This window comes from Macaca thibetana, chromosome 14 (assembly GCF_024542745.1).
Source record: "Macaca thibetana thibetana isolate TM-01 chromosome 14, ASM2454274v1, whole genome shotgun sequence".
In the NCBI taxonomy this organism is placed as follows: domain Eukaryota; kingdom Metazoa; phylum Chordata; class Mammalia; order Primates; family Cercopithecidae; genus Macaca; species Macaca thibetana.
The window spans coordinates 120,762,287-120,781,387 of record NC_065591.1 but is presented as its reverse complement, the minus strand read 5'-3'; the positions used below and the strand labels follow the sequence as shown (position 1 = coordinate 120,781,387).

At 39.7% G+C, this 19,101-nt stretch overlaps 1 protein-coding gene across 1 annotated transcript in view; it reads right to left on the bottom strand.

Moving 5' to 3' along the window:
• The window catches only part of APLP2 (amyloid beta precursor like protein 2), a 726,249-nt gene extending 707,374 nt beyond the window's left edge, over positions 1-18,875 (bottom strand). The window contains exon 1 of the mRNA XM_050755954.1: positions 18,866-18,875. The gene's annotated coding sequence lies outside the window, so the exon portion shown is untranslated. The remainder of the gene's footprint in view (positions 1-18,865) is intronic.
• Between the last annotated feature and the right edge of the window lie 226 nt (positions 18,876-19,101).

The following is a 19,101-nucleotide window of genomic DNA, read 5'->3' as shown; positions in this document are numbered from 1 at the left end:
TTGTCCTTTGCATGTTTATTTCACCCACTGGACAATGATCAGGTGGGCCTACTCCCTATGTTATATCATTCATTTGTATCACCAATACCCGTATAGCACACAGTCGGTTCTCAGTAAATATGTCATGGATAAATGAATGAGTGGGAAAATAATACGTTAGATGGGACATCAAATCTTAACTAGTCGTTTTCAGTTTGTCTTTCTCTTTAAACGAGCCTCTCTCATTTTGGGTTTTTAGCAATGGCGTCTAGCCCAATTCCCTTTTCGCCCTCATCTCCCTTTTCTTTTTCCCACTCCCTCTTTCCTGCTCTCAGACTGTAAAGGGCTTCTGTGGGAGGAAGCACACCCCAGCTGTCAATCATGAAGTGGGGCTTTGGTCAGAATAGTAAGGGGTTTTGTTTCCAACGTTAATGAAGTGGCTGGAACAGCAAACATCTGCCAACGGGACTCAAACCTTTTCCAGCTGCTGGAGACCCACAGACACTTCCCAGCCTCCTGTGACTGTACCCAGGCAGTGTCTGACCCTGCACCCTGGGGTGGAGGAGTGGGGACACATCACACACGGAGGAACAGGTGGGTGTGCCCTGAGCCACACATAGGCAGACATGGAAAGAATAAAAATTCGCACCCTCCACGGAGCTTCAGGGGATCATCCCATTCCCAAACCCCAGCCCCTCACGCTCCCACCCCACGGAGCTTCAGGGGATCACCCCGTTCCCAAACCCCAGCCCCTCACGCTCCCACCCCATGGAGCTTCAGGGGATCACCCCGTTCCCAAACCCCAGCCCCTCACGCTCCCACCCCACTCTAGCAGCTGATTCCTAGGGACACAGCCCAACCAGAGAGAAAGGGACAAGGACATCTTTGCAAAGTTAGGACTGGAAACTCTAGATTTGTCTCCTTTGGTTTCTGTCAACTGGAAACCAAAGAATTCCTCTTTATCATGTCAACTCACACAAGGCATCTCCACTCTGTTAGAACTCATGAAGTTTAATAAAACAAATGGTTTTTAAAAATCCTAGGGTGACACTTAAGTTGCTTATAGGATCTAACTGTAGATGATCTTGGCTTGACTTTTAATTTAACTCTCCTGTTGTAATTTTGGGCTATGTGTCGATATAGATATTCCGAAGCAGTCAGGACATGTCTTATGAGTGCACTAATTCGCTCCCCAACCATCTTTTCTCCAAAGAGTAGAGAGGAGGTAAAAACACTTCTTAGATTCTAGTAAAGTGTACTTAACAACTTGTATTTCAGTCGCTACGTTTTGAAATAGTTTCAGACAAGTAAAAGCAAAATAGGGAAAGCCTTGTAAGTTAATATTCCCCTGGGCCCCAGGTCCATGCCAAAACTGCTGTCTGTGGAGCTCAGCATGGCAGCCTCAAATAACAACTTAAAGGAGGTGTATGCAGAGGCCAGCTTGTTTTTAATGATCATATTAATTTACAAAATCTGTTCTCATACACTATAAACCATCTTTTTAAGAGAAAGCACAAATGCGATTCACTTGACAAATGGACTTGAAAAGAATTGAATAGATCTTTCTTTCTTTCTTTCTCTCTTTTCTTTTCCTTTCTTTCTTTCTCTCTTTCTTTCTCTCTTTGCTTCCTTTCTTTGCTTCCTTTCTTTGCTTGCTTGCTTGCTTTCTCTGACCCAGTCTCACTCTGTTGCCCAGCTGGAGTGCAGTGGCACAATCTCGGCTCACTGCAACCTCCAGCTCCTGGGTTCAAGCGATTCTCCTCCCTCAGTCTCCTGAGTAGCTGGGATTACAGGTGCGTGCTACCACGCCTAGCTCATTTTTGTATTTTCAGTAGAGATGGGGTTTCACCATGTTGGACAGGCTGGTCTCAAACTCCTGACCTCATGATCAGCCCGCCTCAGCCTCCCAAAGTGCTAGGATTACAGGCGTGAGCCACCGTGCCCGGCAAAGAAAGGAATAAATACATCTTTCTATCCTTTCTCAAAACATCTTTCTGGATGAAAAGTCTAAGTTGAGGGGGAAAAAAAAGGCAATGGCTATTTCTACAGAGCACTAAACATCTACACAAAGAACAAATATGCAATAAATCATTCAGATGTTTCCCAATTATTCGAAGCTTGGTATACAGATTAAAATTTGCTGAGTATCTCCCTTTTAAATTTGTGCTATCCTGACATCAAACAGCCATATTTCTGCCAATACTCCATGCCCTTATACTATTCCAACAGATATAGCCAGGAAAATAAAATTTAATCTTTCCTAAGTTTCTCATAATATTGTGAAAATAAATATGAATGTTTGGGACATCATAGGTTTTGACTTTTTTTTTTCTACCTGATATCCTTTCACTAATGAGAAAGCTGCCACAAGAGAGAAACAGCACTTTTATAAAAATGCAATGGAACAGCGTACTGGCTGCCTGGGGTAAGAGGAAAGAACTTTTGAGTCAGGCAAACCTGGGTTCTATTCCTAGCACATTTACTTGGTAACTTCCTTGACCTGTAGTCCTCAACCATGTCATGTGGATAATGACAGCCAGCTCAGGGTTTGCTGGAGGATTTCACAGGAGATTGTGTACAGGACACTAACTAATGAAATGCCAATCTCCCCACCACCTTTACTTTTTCAATAAAATAAGCAATTTGCTATCAGAAACCATGACAAAATAAAACCGCATTTTTAAAAGCACCAAAGCCAGCTTCTGCTGATACATAAGTGTGTGAGGTTGGCTTTTGTTCCACATTCAAAACCCAGGATCAACCAAGAAATAGTGAGGGGCAGGAGTAGGGTAGGAGGGTAGGACTATCATTAACTGAAGGAAATGGCCCTGGCCATAAGAGTCCCTAAGTGCTATTTAACATCTGGCCCCACAGCCACAGACTCAGCACATCTGCAGGTGTCAGTTAGTCTAACCAGCACTTCACAGGGGACTGGGTCATTTGTAGTTCTGATGGTTTCTGTCTGCCAAAAAATGCCATGATCCTGCACCCACTGGGTGACAGCACATTAAATCATCTCATAAAACATTTTCATTCTGTCCTTGGCCTCAAGCAGTCCTTGGTTAGGTTTTGTTTCTCTGTAGTCTTCCCTCATCCAGCGAGGCAGGATTTCAAAGTGAACAAGCGGTCAGTCAGTCATTAGCATTGCCTGTTATCAAGGACAAGAAGGCTCCCGTGTTGGGCAGCACAGGGAAAGACTTGCAGAGCCAGTCTGCCTTCTGAACACATGAAGGAAAAACAAGACTCAAAGAGAGCTTTGGATGATTAATGCAATCTGCTGGCATAATTGTTACTATGCTGATACAAAACAATATTTACCAAGAACACTGGGTGCAATATGCCAATCAGAGAATTGTAATGGTCTCTGCACTCCAAGTCCTTAAGAAAGAGGAAGTTTGTACAAACTCCTGGACACAGGTGCTAATCATCTACTTAGGTCGAAGTGTAGACGTGCATGTGTATATGAGTGTGTGTGTGTGTCTCTCTATGTGCCTGCACATATACTCCCTGTGCACACTTTGTAACTTTTCTTTTTTTTTGAAGAATGAAGAGAAGGCAAAAGGAAGTGATAAAAAGGGAAAAGAAAACACTTGAAAATCGTGTTTATTAAACAAATTAAAGAGGAATCCTCAGTCTCATAGGTGGAAAAAGAGAAAAGAGAGCTGAGGGAGCCGTCCAGCCCGAGGTTTCACATTTGTAGCGTCTTTCTGTCCTGTGCTCAGCCATGGCTAACAGGCTTTCATGTGTGCAAAGAAATGTAGACTGTTTCCCTTTCTAAGAAATATTCCACAATTTGAAATATTTCTTACAATTGTAGGCTTTTAAGAGAAAATTGACCTCTGTGAGCTGTTTATAAAGAATGTTTTTATATCAGCAGAAATTGAAATAACACAGCAAATATGCTAGAAGCAAAATAGAGAAACAAAAAATGATACGGAAAATTCTGGTATTGAATATTCTTAGGTAAAACACTCAAAAGCTTAAGAAAATGCAAAATGTCATCAAGAAAATGATAATCTGAGTCAAGTGAATATTTGCTTAAGTTTTTCCATTTGGGGATTTTTATGCAGAGAAATATTTTACCTCACTTTGAGCACACAGCCACGAGGACAGTTTTTATAGATCTCTAATGCCGTGGCATTTCCTTCATTACTTTCCAAAGTTGCAAGGATGCTCGGATCTAAAGGGGCTATAAATTACTAAAGTAAATGAATGATATGGTGCCAATTTCTCTGCGTTTCAATTACGCAAGCAGCTTGCCTTTTTAAATGGAATTTGAAGTCATCACAGAAGAGAATCCCCAATTCTATTGCCAGTCCACATCCTGATACGTTTACTTAAGTCAATTATCGAGTTGCTTAGATTATGTCTACAGAAGCTGCCAAAACATCTGGTCATTTCAATCAGTTCAATAAAAGATTCTGCCAAGTCAGGGGGGAAAATTAGTCAAATTACTCATTTGTATAGGCAGAACAATGGGTTGTTTTCTCCGGGTAGACAGTACATGGATATAGCTTAAAAGGTTTTGGTTTTCTCTTCTGAAACCAGAATACAGTTTATAGTTCCTGAAGGAGGTTGTGATTTTTATCAGTGTTTGGGAGGTGCTCTGACAGATCTATGGTCCAAAATGTAATGGATATGAAAAGGACTTAACCACGTCTCTGAGACAATTCTGTCCTCATTTGAATCCTGTGTTCTCAAGGTTGGGACCAAGTCAGAATTAAGCCAATGGGTTTTTGCTAAATTTTGAAAAATAAAAGTAGCAGTACTAGAAATCACAGAATAGTGCCTTTTCCCCTAAAACCCACCGGCATTCCTATGGATGTATGTCCTCACTTTAACAAAATCTGACACATGATTTGAATTACAAAATACAGATAAATATACAGCATTTCACTGGCACCTCTGTGAAATAAAATGCTGCTCTATAAAATCAAACTAATGCAGTCCTATTATTTCTTCAGTCTTTTATATGGTATCTTCAATGGATATTTGAAATTTCAAATGATTATCTTTACTGACTACATAGTGACAGACAACCCCAAAGAGAAATAAATGCTCAGAGACAGGGAGGAAGAGATTCAGGAGCCCGGCCCAGGCTCCTGTTCCTATTACCCTGTTTTTCCTTTCACATTTACATATTCATTCAATGTTTCAGACCAGAGGATTTTTGATGAAACATTCTGAAAAACTATTTAGTTCAGAAATCTGTATTAGAGTACAAGCTCTCACTTGACTAAACATATTGGAAGAAGAAAACAGTTTCATTATTCATTTTGGGCAACATTAAGTACAAATAACCTACCCATGTCTAATTTTATATGACTTTGTTCTCTGTACATAGATTTGAAGTTTTTTGAAACCTGAGATAATTAGGAACAATTATTGTCTTAACTGAATAATATAAACTTTGTATTAAGGTCTGAGGTGACTCACCCTCCTACTCAATATTCCAGAGTACATGATCTGTTAGGCTGATGTCTGTGTGTAACTTGTTAAATGTCTATAGCTTAATTGTTAAGAGTTGCTTGTTAATGAATTAGCAAGAAAGTCTTTCTGTTTCCTTTAAGAGAGAAAATAGTTCTTTGTTTCAAGAACAAAGAAATTTTTAAAACTCAGTTTTCTAGGTAGGAGGAAGGTAATTTTTTTAAAAGAGAAAAAGGTTTATTTAGAATCTCAGTAGGAGTAGACTCTTGTTTATGAAAAAAAAGAAAACAGAAATTTTACTATAGCTCAACTGAACTGAAGAGTAAGATCTCGGATCCAATAAAGAATAACATTCAGGTAGCCGAAAGAGGATTTTAGTTTTGACGCAGATAGATTGGAAGTTAGTAGGATCAAGACTTTTTGGAGAATTAGCAGAAGGACCCTGCACTAAGAATAGGATAAAACCAAGGTGGTCAAGCCGGGGTTAGGGAGGGTAGATCTTTGTTAACTTCTTGTGGACAGAATAGAATTTGTTTTCCCTCTGTAAGAACTAATGATGCAGAGTTTATGCTTTTATTTATCCAGTATAGTTTTGGAAAAGTAAGTTTGACCGCCCTGAAGATGATGACTTGGAGAATAGAAATGGAGCAGGGTATGAAGAGAAGAGAGGGTATGACATCACACAAAATATGCAGATTCGGTAGTTCCAAAGAACCTCAAAATTATTAACACAAATGAAAAAAAGTGCCCAGTCTTGAATTCAGCTTTGGAATATACACACCCCACATACTTGTAGGCTAACAAGTAGTTTACTGTCCTGATGACAAACTAAGAAGTCATTTACAAGGTAATATTTTGGAGTGCAAAGACCCACATAAAAGGGACTGAATTAGTCACAAGCTGTTTGTGGGAATGTACACTGGTATGATATTTCTGGAGGGCAGTTTGGCATTATATCTCAAACACAAAATCGATCCAGCAGTCCCAACCTAGGAATTGAAACCAAAGCTGTGGTTCTCAAATATGATTGTACACATAATTTCCTAGGAGTGCTTGTTTAAAAACTGCCCATTCCTAGATTTCCTCCCCCCAGAAATGTGTAGGTGTGAGAACTGACATTTTAAAACAGGCAGTCCTATTGATTTAGCTGCTGTTTGACAAACAGGTTGCCAAAGAGATAAAAATGATAAAAGTGGGACAGGTTGTAAGAAGAAAAAAATGTTAGTTGTAAGAATGTTAGTTGTAAGAATTCTTACAACTATTCTTATAATTTAAGGAAAGTAGGAAATCTGTCATTTTACCTCTCTGAGCCTCAGTTTCCGTGTCTTTGAGAAAAAAGTCATACCCAATAGTGCTATTGTAACACTAAAGATACATATAAATGGCTTAGACAATGACTGACATGTAAAAATTTATTTTAAAAATTTATTATTATTATTATTAGAGATAGGTGTCTTTCTATGTTGACCAGGCTGGTCTTGAACTCTTGGCCTCAAGGAATTCTCCTGCCTTGGCCTCTCAAAGTGCTGGGATTACAGGTGTGAGCCACTGCACTCAGCCCATAATATTCTATGTAGTTTTATGATTTATTCTATGTAGTTTTATTTATTCTATGTAGTGATAATTTATTCTATGTAGTTTTATAATTTATTCTACGTAGTTTTATTTATTCTATGTACTGATAATTTATTCTTTGTAGTTTTGAATATTGTTTACATTGTTTTACAATTGACATTTATCTTTTTTCCCTAAGAATTATATTTAAGTTCAAAATTATTATAATACTTTACGTTCAAAAATAAAAAGTGAACTTCAATATCTTACATTTGCATAACATTTCCATTTACAGAAAATCTTCAAATGCAGTACTTCATGTGAACTTCATACAGCCCTATATATGAAAGAAGACAAGTCTTATTATTCCTATTTTACGAAAAAGGAAACTGAGGAAAAGTGGTTTACTTGAGGTTACCCCACACAGCCACATCTACACTTGCAGAGCCAAGTCTCAAACCCGAGTCTTTTGAGTCCAAGTTCACCATACCCTCTGTGGGACAGTGTTTTTTCACTGATCTCAGTCATATTTGTCAAAAGAAATGAAATTCCAGTTTGATGAGTTTCTAGTTTTCACTTATCCACCCCCTCATAAAAAATGCTAAGCATTTGATAAAACTGAGGTAAACTGAATATTAAGAGGGCTGATATAAAAACAGATTAAAGTCAGGAAATATCACAGTTAGGTCTGGTAGGAAAACTTAACCATCTCATGTGTCAGGAGCTTTGGTTACTAGGTAATCCTCTAAATATAGACGTCCCAATCACTTGTTAAAAATTAACAGAAATTTCATGAGCAGGGAAAATGGATCGATGATTATGTATAACGTGGACTGTCCATTGGATTGCTCGGAGTTCTCGAAAGTTGTTCACCTCCTAGCAATCCAGCCCCGGCGTCTCGCGGAGCCTCCCAGCCAAGCCTGTTTGGCTCCGGACCACGCCTGCAATCAGAAAGGATCCCAAGGCACCCGCCACTTCTCAGGGTTGCAGTGTGGCCGCTACTGCCCTCTACCGGACAGCAGGGACGCATGGCGTGTGTGCTGTGGAATCCGGTCTCCCTCTATCGGCACCGAGCAGGTACATTACCAGAGACAGGCTCTCCAGAGGTGCTGCGTCGGCACTGATGACTGTCCCAGAACATTGTCTTGGGAAGGCCACTTGGGGGGCTCCTTGACCTCAGCACTGTCAGAAGTGTCACCTGTTGCTATTCTTCCCTAAAACAGATCAAGGGACTCTCTAGACTGGACAGGGAAGGCTCTTTGCCGGCCCTACACTCTAGGGTTAGTCCTGATCGTTCTCACCATCAAGGACTTGAATTCTCCACCGAAAATCATTGTAAATGACTTAGCTCTATTTCTGTATTAATAAGGGTATTGAACAAGGAGGATTTGAAAGCCGCACATAATACCAGTAGAAAGTCTGTAGCATACGACTCTAAGATCTAGGACTGTGCCCTGGTATCACCATTTAAGAGCAAAGGCAGCTCCAGTACAACCAAGCTTTGTGGACCTCAACCGTAAGCAAAAGCTCTGCTTCCCTAAGTTAGTCTCAGGGATCTAATTAGTTTACGGTGGTAAATCTTGAATATGATCAACAATATGTTCATATATTACATTTACATTAACTCCAGTATACATTTGTCTGCTCTAGATCATGCTTAAATATTTCTGGCTTTTGTGGATTAGGTACACTTACAGTTCCCTGAATTTATAGATGACACCTGGTCTCTTTTAACTTAGGTTGTAAACCCTCTTGAATACAGGGAGTGGAGGGTCTGGCTAAAAAAGGAAAATGTAAAAGGTAAAATCTTAATAAGAGGATGAATATAAAAGAAGAGAAATAGAAAGAATTCAATTTTTCCTGCCATTAATTTTTCTGCCCTGACTCTCTGAATTACAAATACAAAGTCATTGGTAGTGACTTTGCTATTTTCCTATAAAAATATATTTCCTTATTTCCCCCCTGCCTGCAATAGAACACACAGAGCCAATCAGTCTTGCCAGGTATGGAAAACAAGTTTATACATAACTACAAACCATTCTTCCCCCTAAAAAATAAAAACAAAACTCCACTTCTTGGGACAGGCTAAAAATACCACAAAACTATGGAGAATGGTGAAGTTGGCTGAGGTGCTTCCTAATGACTGTTTAGTCAATCAGATAGCTGAGTCTTATAACAGGATATTGTTATATTTCTGGATGTTTAAATAACACCTTCTTGAATAGCAACATTTTGTTCTTTGTATTACATTGAATTGTTTTCCTTGTAGCAGTGTGTTGTAAATCTGTAGTGGAGATAAGTGTATACATATTGGATATAGAGATAATTCATCTAACATATATTTATTGAGCATCTACTTTGTCCCAGGAACTGTATTGGTCCAAAGAAATGTGGTGGTGAACAGTACACACTCCCTTTCCTCACAGTAACAGACCTGTAGTGGAGATAGATGAGTCAACAGGTGCCTACACCCATGGTTATGAACTGGGAGGTTTCAGAGCACAAAGAAGGGGCACTTAGCCCAGTCTGAAAAGAAATAAGGGAAGGATTTCAGAAAGAATTGTCATATAAGGTAAGATTTGAAGGAAGAATATGAGTTAGGAAGGGGTAAAGGAATTCAAGGCAGACGAGAAAAACATCCAAAGCCTAGAAGCAAGTGAAAGTGTCTCGTGTCCTAGGAACTGCAATATTGGAGTGCGACAGAAGTGCGGGTTTGAAGAGCAAAGTGTCCCAAGAAAATGAGAAAGAAGGGCCAGATCATAAAGCATCTTTTATGCTATGTTACTGATTTAGATTTTATTCTGAAAACAACAAGAAGCACTAAATGATTTATGGCAGGAGAGTGACATAATCAGATGTGCTTCTGAAAGTCCTGGCCACAATGTTATAGAGTGTGGATTCAAGAAGAGCTACATAGAGAGGAAGGAAACCAGTTAAGAAGTTACTGTAGGCCAGGCGCTGTGGTTCACACCTGTAATCCCAGCACTTTAGGAGGCCCAGGTGGGTGGATCACCTGAGACCAGGAGTTCGTGACCAGACTGGCCAACATGGTGAAACTCCACGTCTACTAAAAATACAAAAATTAGCTGGGCTTGGTGGGAGGTGCCTGTAATCCCAGCTATTTGGGAGACTGAGGCAGGAGAATCACTTGAACCCGGGAGGCAGAGGTTGCAGTGAGCTGAGACCATGCCACTGCACTCCAGCCTGGGCAACAAGAGCGAAACTCCATCTCAAAAAAAAAAAAAAAAAAATTATTGTATTTCAGTGTTAATCCAAGGGAGGGGTAATTGACTTCCAAAGCCATAGGATGAAGAAAAAGGAGAGACTGAAATGGTTTCAAGGAGATAGAATCCATGAAACCCAATAATTATTTTGATGTAAGAAAATAAAGAAGTCAAAGTTAAGAATAACCCTATTTAATATCCAGAACATTAAAGCTCCTACAACTTAATAAAAACAAAAAATAACTCAATTAAAAAAATGGGCAAAGGACTTGAATAGAAATTTCTCCAAAAAAATATATATATATGTAAATGGCTATAAGCACATGAAGAGATGCTCAACAACATTAGTCATTAGGGGAACGCAAATCAAAGCCAGGATGAGACATCACTTCACCCCTACTAGGATAGCTGCAATTAAAGGAGACAGAAAATAGCAAGCATTGGCATGGATGTGGAGAAATTGGAACCCTTCTATATTGCTAGCAGAAAAGCAAAATAGTACAGGTGCTGTGGGAAACAGTTTGGCACTTCCTTAAAAAGCTAGGCATAGACTTAGCATATTACCCAGCAATTCGACTCCTAGGTATATGCCCCAAATAATTCAAAAACAGAAACAAACATATTTTCAGGCAAATGCTTATTGCACCATTACTTACAACAGCTAAACATAGAAACAATCCAAGTGTTTACCAAGAGAAAATTGGATAAATAAGACGTAGTATATACATACAATGGAATAATGTTTAGCCATAAAGGGAATAAAGTTCTGATACATGCTACAACATTAATGAATCTGGTAAACACTATGCTGACTGAAATAAGACAGACACAGAAGGACAAGTGTTATATGATTAAACTTATACATAGTGCCTGGAATAGGTAAATTCGTAGACACAGAAAGCAGAGTTGTGCTTACCAGGAGCCAGAGAGAGGGAAAAGTGGCAAGTTATTGTTGAATGATTATAGAATTTTTGTTTGAGGTGATCAAAAGTTTTGGAAGTAGATAGTAGTGATGGTTGTACAACACTGTGAATGTAGTTAATGGCATTAAATTATACCCTTTAAAATTGCATAAATGGCAAATTTTATACTGTGTATATTTTACCACAGTTTTTAAGAATCAATAATGTAATAGACCAAAAAAAGCTCACATTGAATTGTACATCTTCAATCTGTGAATGGTATTGTATGTAAATTATCAATAGTCATTACATTATCAATGATTAATGAAGTCATTAGAAGACAAACAAATAACAACAAAAAGCAATAGAAGTCAGATTTCTGACTTGGCAAATAAGTTGATGGGGCTACTATTCACTAATATAAGGGGAGAAAGTAAGCAGTTTGAGGAGGAAGCAGTAAAGTCATTTTGGGTATGTTAAATTTGAGATGTCCATCAGACATACAAATGGGGATGCACTGTGTACAGTTGAGTATGTGTGTCTGAAATTTGGAAGAGAAATCTAAATTAGAGGTACAATTCAGAGGCCATCAGTATGCATATAGTAATCAAAGCCTTGAGAGTAAATGGAATTATTTGGGGAATATGAAAATGAGAAGATACAAGAACCAAGAAGAGAATCTCAAGCTTTATTAACATTTAAGGGGTGGGCAGGCAGAGACATCCACAAAGAAGTCTGAGGGGTAATATAGGAAGAAAAGTCATTTAAAGAAAAAACACACTATGGGGAAAAGGGACATTTTTTCTATATCTTTTACTACTGTAAATAATAATTTCCTTTATATTTAATGAAAGAAAACTAATGTCAGAAAAGGTTTAAATAAGAAGAGAAATCTTTCTTATCTCTTTTTGTCCTTGTACCTAAAGTCCAAGTTGTTTCAAATTAGAAAGTTTGGATTACAAACCTTCAGAAAAACTTTGCAATGTGTACCAAACAAACCTAATCAGTTTGCTTATTCAAAGAGAGACAGACAGAATCAGTGGGAGAAAAAAGCAGGCATCTCACTATTAGTTTCAACTTAAAGAAAAAGAAGGAAAAAAATGTCCTTTAATCTAAAAATCTCTTCCTTTTCTGCTCCTTGATGTTTGAAACTCCTAGAACAGAGGGTAAAATATTTTAAAGTTAGAAATAAGGTCTTACAACCAAATACTCAAATCAGGAGACATATTACATGAAGAAATGCTGACCAAGAATGGATGAAAGACATGACACCACAGATTTGAGAAGTTCAGTGAACTAACTCAAAGGAAGATAAATACGAAGAACCACAACTAAGCATGTCATTATAACATCCTAAATACTAAAGATAAAGAGAAATGTTTTAAAAAGTCAAATAAAAAAGACACATTACTTTCAAAGGAACCATTATAAAAGAGAAGGCTAACTGGCAAATAATAAGAGACAAGCCTAACTTTTCAATAGAAACCCTGAGGAGATTCACTTGAACCCAGGAGGCAGAGGTTGCAGTGAGCCGAGATTGTGCCACTGCACTCCAGCCTGGGTGACAGAGTGAGACTCCATCTCAAAAAATAATAATAATTTTAAAATGTTCTTTTTAAAAGAACATTTGAAATGAAAGCAATATGAAAGACATTATCTATAAAACAAAGCCAACAGGCTTCATTGTGTGTGTGTGTGTGTGTGTGTGTGTGTATACTTTTTTTTTTTTGAGATGGAGTCTCACTCTGTCACCCAGGCTGGAGTACAGTGGCGGGATCTCGGCTCACTGCAAACTCTATCTCCTGGGTTCACGCCATTCTCCTGCCTCAGCCTACTGAGTAGCTGGGACTACAGGAACCCACCACCATTATAGACTGCTTATAGCAATAATAATATGTTGCCGTTGGTTAAAAATACATGCAGAAGTAAAAACATAGGACAATAAGAGCACATAAGGAAGAAAGGGGAAAATGGAATTAAAAATCGTAAGATTCTAGTAATGATTGAGAAAAATATGTGACAGAAACTATCTGTGCCCTGTCAGGCATAAAATAATTACTATGTGGTCTTTTAGAGAAAAATTTAGTCAATCTCTATTCTATATGATAAATTAGGTCAAGATTTATCTTCTGATTCTACCACTAAGAGAAATGAATCAAAATATTTAAATCTAATTATAAAACTCAATAATAGATGAATAACCCTATTTTCTAAATGGACAGATTTGAGTAAACCTTTTTTCCAAGAAAATATGCAAATGGCTAATAAGCACATAGAAACATGCTCAACATTGTTAGTCATTAGGGAAATGTCAGTTGAAACAGCAATGAGGTACCACTTCATACCCGCTATGATGGCTATAATATTAAAAGAAAACAAATCACAGAAAATAACAAGTGTCAAGAGGATTTGAAGAAATTGGAACTCCATACATTGCTAGTGGGAATGTAACATGGCATAGCCACTGTGGAGAACAGCATAGCAATTCCTCAAAAAGTTAAACCTAAGAGTTACTAGAGTTACCATATGATCCAGCAGTTCCACTGTTATGTATATACCACCTCAAAATTAAAAATCCATGGGGATACAAGTCTTATTTATAGCAGCATCATTCTTTTTCTTTATTATTTTTTATTTTATTTTGAGACAGAGTCTCGCTCTGTTGCCCAGGCTGGGAGTGCAGTGGTGCGATCTTGGCTCACTGCAACCTCCGCCTCCCAGGTTCAAGTGATCCTCCTGCCTCAGCCTCCCGAGTAGCTGGGCGCGTGCCACAGCACCTAGCTAATTTTTGTATTTTTAGTAGAGACTGAGTTTCGCCATGTTGGCAAGGATGGTCTCAATCTCTTGACCTCGTGATCCTCCTGCCTCGGCCTCCCAAAGTGCTGAGATTACAGGCGTGAGCCACCGGGTCCGGCCAGCATCATTCTTAATAGAAAAAAATTGAAATACCCCAAATGTTTGTCAACCAGAGAATGGATATGTAAACTGCATTACATTCATACAATGGAGCACTACCCAACAAGGAGAAATAATTAACAATGGTCAGGTAAAACAACACGTATGAATTCCACAGACAGAATTCTGAGTGATAGAAGCTGAACGCAACTGATTTACAAAGTATAATTCCATTTCTATTATGTTTAAGAAGAGGCTGCTGGGGGCAGTGGCTCATGCCTGTAATCCCAGCACTTTGGGAGGCTGAGGCAGGTGGATTACATAAGGTCAGGAGTTCGAGACCAGCCTAGCCAACATGGTGAAACCCCGTCTCTACTAAAAGTACAAAATATTAGCTGGGCGTGGTGGCGGACGCCTGTAATCCCAGCTACTCAGGAGGCTGAGGCAGGAGAATCGCTTAAACCTGGGAGGTGGAGGTTGCATTGAGCCGAGATCATGCCTTTGCATTCCAGTCTGGCAACAAGAGTGAAACTCTGTCTCAAAAAAAAAAAAAGAAAAGAAAAGAAAAGAAAAGAAAAGAAAAGAAAGAAGAGGCTAAACTAATCTATAGTGCAATAAGGTAGAATAATGTTTATCTTTGGCAGATGGTATTGCCAGGCAGTGCATAAAGGAGCCTTCTGAGATGCTGGAAATGTTCAATACCCTGACTTGGATGGAAATTAAATGAATTTATACTTTTATAAAAATTCAAGGAGCTATATGCCTGAGATTTGTGCACTTTGTGTGTCTTATAATTTAGTTTTTTTAAAAAATGTTTTTAAATGTCCTTACAAGTTAATGACTGGCTTATTGAAGCAAATTATAGAATGAGCAAAATATCCTAAAAAGGAGAGCCAATTTCAATTTTGTCTGCTGCTGACCTTGCTGATGATCTCTGTGTTAGGTTCTCAATTTAGAGAAGTCTAAAAACAGCATGGGCAAAAATAAAAGAACCAACTGACTCATATTATATAAATTCAAGAATACTTACTAGATGACACGAAAAAAGTAAAATATTCCTTGGCAGGTGTGGTAGACAGGCTTCTAAGATGTCCCCCAAGGTTCCTGACCCCGGGTATACACACTCTGTAGTATACTGGCACCGCACTTATGATGGGCTATTACTCCTGTGATTATATGGCAAACGCAATTTCGCAGGTATAATTAAATTCCCAATCTGCTGACCTTAAAATAAGGAGGTAGCCTGGGTAGTCCTGGGCAAATCACATGAGACTTTAAATTGGGGCCTGGGGTCAGAGACAGGGATTTGAAGCGTGAGAAAAAAATTGATGCATTTTGCTAGCTTCAAGATTGAGAAGGCCATGTGGCAAGAAATGCAGGCCGCCTCTATAGGCTGAGAGTGGCCCCTGTCTGACAATCAGCAAGCAGACTGAGACCTCAGTCCTACAACTGCAAGGAACTGAGTTCTGGCAACAAGGATTGAGGTTGCAAGCAAATTCTTCACTAGACCCTCCAGACAATAACTTAGCTGCCACCTTGACTTCAGCCCTGTGATACCTACAAAATGCATTTTGTAGAAATATTGTTCCTCGTTGTCTTGTATCTGTCCATTTACTTGCGGCGGGGTGGGTAATAGCTACCACCTGTTTAGCACCTTTATTGTATTTGGTGTTTCACATATATAATCTTTAAACTTATGACCCTCTTGCCGCATTAGTTTTCTTTTGATGTGTAGAAAATTGATACAAACTTAACTGCCTAAAACAGTATCTGCATATTAGTTTATAGTTCCATAAGAGTACTGACTTCTGACCTACAGAACTGTAAATGAATAAATGGATGCTGCTTGGGGCAGTTTAGTTTGTGGCAATTTGCTACACATCAAAACAAAATGAATACAGCAAGATGGTCACAGGTTTAGAGATTATATAGGTAAAACACCAAGTATAATAAAGGTGCTCAAGGAGTGGTAGCTATTCTCACCATGTAAACCGACAGTTACAAGACAAGGAGATAACAATGTTTCTACAAAATGCATTAAGTGAAGGGAATCCTATGTCCTTCTGGGGAATTCATGAAAAGCTCCCCTGAGAAAGCAGAGTTGGTGTGGAGATGGATGAACAAGTGAAGGTTTGTCAGTTACCTCAGCCTGCTTTGGCACTAAGACTCAGAGAAGGAGCAGTCCCATATGCATAGAGCATGGAATGAAAAGTGTTGCTAAGGAACAGAAAGTAGGAGATAAATATAGTCAGGTTTTCAGGGTCCAGATCGTCCCTGCTTCAATCCTTCCTGTAGAATAATATCCAGACTCCGTAGGCACTACATGCTCTGGTTTGTGCTTTCATGTCCCACCTCACATTCTTCCACTGTATTTTTCAGGTGCTGTTGTAGGTTGCATTATTAGCCACCATTATTCACCACTTCTTGTATTCCTACCATTTGTCATGTAATTTTTCAGTACTGTTCCATTCAGCAACGTAACTTGTTTGGCCAATAAAATGAGGCAGAAGTCATGCCGTGACTATTCTGTCTGTCTGGACTCAAGAGACCTGTCCCGTTTCTACTGGTACCTTTCACCTCTGATATTGCCATGAGAAAAACATGGCTAAGCCACTGCTCCCAGAAGGAGGAGAAGGGGCACACAGAGAAGAACCAAATCACTCCACCAAGTTCAGCCAAAACTGGTCAACCCTCAGCCAACCTGCCAGCCTGTATGCCTACATGGTTCTTGTTTTAAGCTACTAAGTTTTGGGAAGCTAAGTGTGGAAACAGCTGATGCTAAAAGAATTGTGGAAATCTGAGCCACCTGCTCATATAATTTAACTGTGGTGGCCACAAATTCTTTGCTGTTTCTTCTGTCAAGAAGTGGAATTTATTTCCTTTTTCTCATGAGTCTGAGTTGACCTCTTAACTCACTTTGACCAGTAGAATGCTGTAGAAATGACACCGTCACAGCTCTGGGCTGAGCACTTAAGATAACTGGCAGGTCCACTTTTTTTCTCTTGGAAGCCAGCCACCATGTAGAAGTCCAACTGCCTTCAGAGACCACTATGTTGGGAGGAGACCCAGACCAGCGATGTGGCAAGAGAGGGGCCATGTGGTGGAGCACCAGGCATGTGAATGGAACCCTTTTGGACTATCCAGCCTCAACAAGGTAGTAACCTCATGACATAGAGGCACAACAAGGAGCAGATGAACCTCCCAGCCGAGCCTGGCTGAATTCCAGACCCACGGAATCCTGAGGGAAAAGAAGTCATTAATATTTTAAACCACTAGTTTCTGGGGTAGTTTGTCACCCAGCAATGGAAAACGAAAACACTCGTGCCTTCTGGACCTGTTCAGGTTTGGCCTCACAGATACTATTTCCATCCTACAGTGGCATGCTATTCTGCAGGTCCAGTGTTATAATTTAGTCAAGCAGTTAAGAGTTAGTTCAAGGTGGGTCATTCAGGTTGTATAATCACTTCACGTCTCATAGTCAGACATTCAGTCTCTGCCAGGGCCCAGTAGCAAGTCAAATACTGTTTTCAGATAGAGGAAATATTGCCCCAAGGAGAGGGCACGGTCTTTTCCTGTGGACTCCTATTAGAACTCACCAGTTGATGCATACAGCATCTCTGTCTCCTACAGATGCTTAACATAATTTTAGATGTGCTGGATTTTATAAGGAAATTGGTGGGGCAGTTTGAAACAGTGCCTGGACCTCCACCAAGACATTTCTTGTACTGAGTGCCATTCAAGATTGGCAACTGTATGGATAATCCAGGGTTCCAGTCAGAGCAGCATAGCCCAATGTCATATGGGACACTCCAGAATCCAAAGAGGCCCACAGACTGTGTGCTTTTTTCTTGTGGTGAGTAGTGCAAGGTGCAGCAACCTATGTCTCACCTAAAAAGATATCCCAATATGCCCCAGACCATTCGACTCCTAGTAATTTCATTGAGGCAGTGAGCACTTTTGAGCTCTCACTCTCTGACATGCACGCGTCTTACTAAGGCACTCACCATGCTTGCTAATTCCTTTTTCCAGATGCAACTCAAAAAACTGTCATCGATGTCAAGGGCCAGCATGATGTTCTGTGGGATAATATGAAGATCAAGTTTTTCCAGATTATTTTATGCCACAGAGCAGAAGACTTGACATAGCTCTAAGGTGGTAAAAGTAATGCTATTATTACCTCCATGAGAAGGCAAATTGCTTTTAATTATCTTTTCTGAAAAGAGTGGAAAGGGGAAATGTGTGCAGTCAATAGTTACCTGCCAGGGGCCAAAGACTATGTTGACTTGCTCCAGCAAAGATGCCTGAGCCAGAAACACAGCTGTGATTGACATCACTACCTGATTAAGTTTGCCCTAACCCGTAATCATTCTCAACTACTCTTCTGACTCTTGCATGAACCAAACAGGAAAGCCTGAAAAGGATAGGGAAATCTGGAAAAGATTACAAGTAGTGACAGCATTGTTTTTTATTCTTTCTGAGTCTCTACATAAAAATGGAAAGAGGCCAGGCACAGTGGCTCATGTTTGTAATCCCAGCACTTTGGGAGGCCGAGGTGGGCAGATGATGAAGTCAAGAGATGGAGACCATCCTGGCTAACATGGTGAAACCCAGCCTCTACTAAAAATACAAAAATTAGCCAGGCGTGGTGGCTAACGCCTGTAATCCCAGCTACTCAGGAGGCTGAGGCAGGAGAATCACTTGAACCTGGGGGGCGGAGGTTGCAGTGAGCCATGATTGCACCTCTGCACTCCAGCCTGGGCAACAGAGTGACACTCTGTCTCAAAAAACAAAAACAAAAACAAACAAAAAAACACATAAAGAGAACTAATAGAAAAGCCAAAAACCCATGGGCAGCACTTGCAGGGAAACTAAGTGACAAGGTATCCCCGTGAACTACAAAATGCAATTGACGAGGGCAACCCAACAGCACAAGGGCGCATGGTATGGGCACATGTGTGAGAGAATGCAGATGGAAGCAATATGGTATTTGACAAGCCGAGAACAGGTGAACCCCAAAATAGCAACTGGTATTCCCCCAGAAAGCGTGGTGAGCTAACTTGAGCACAGCAGCTGAAACTGAGCGGTTCTGCCTAACCCAGTGGTAGGTGAGCAAGAAGCGC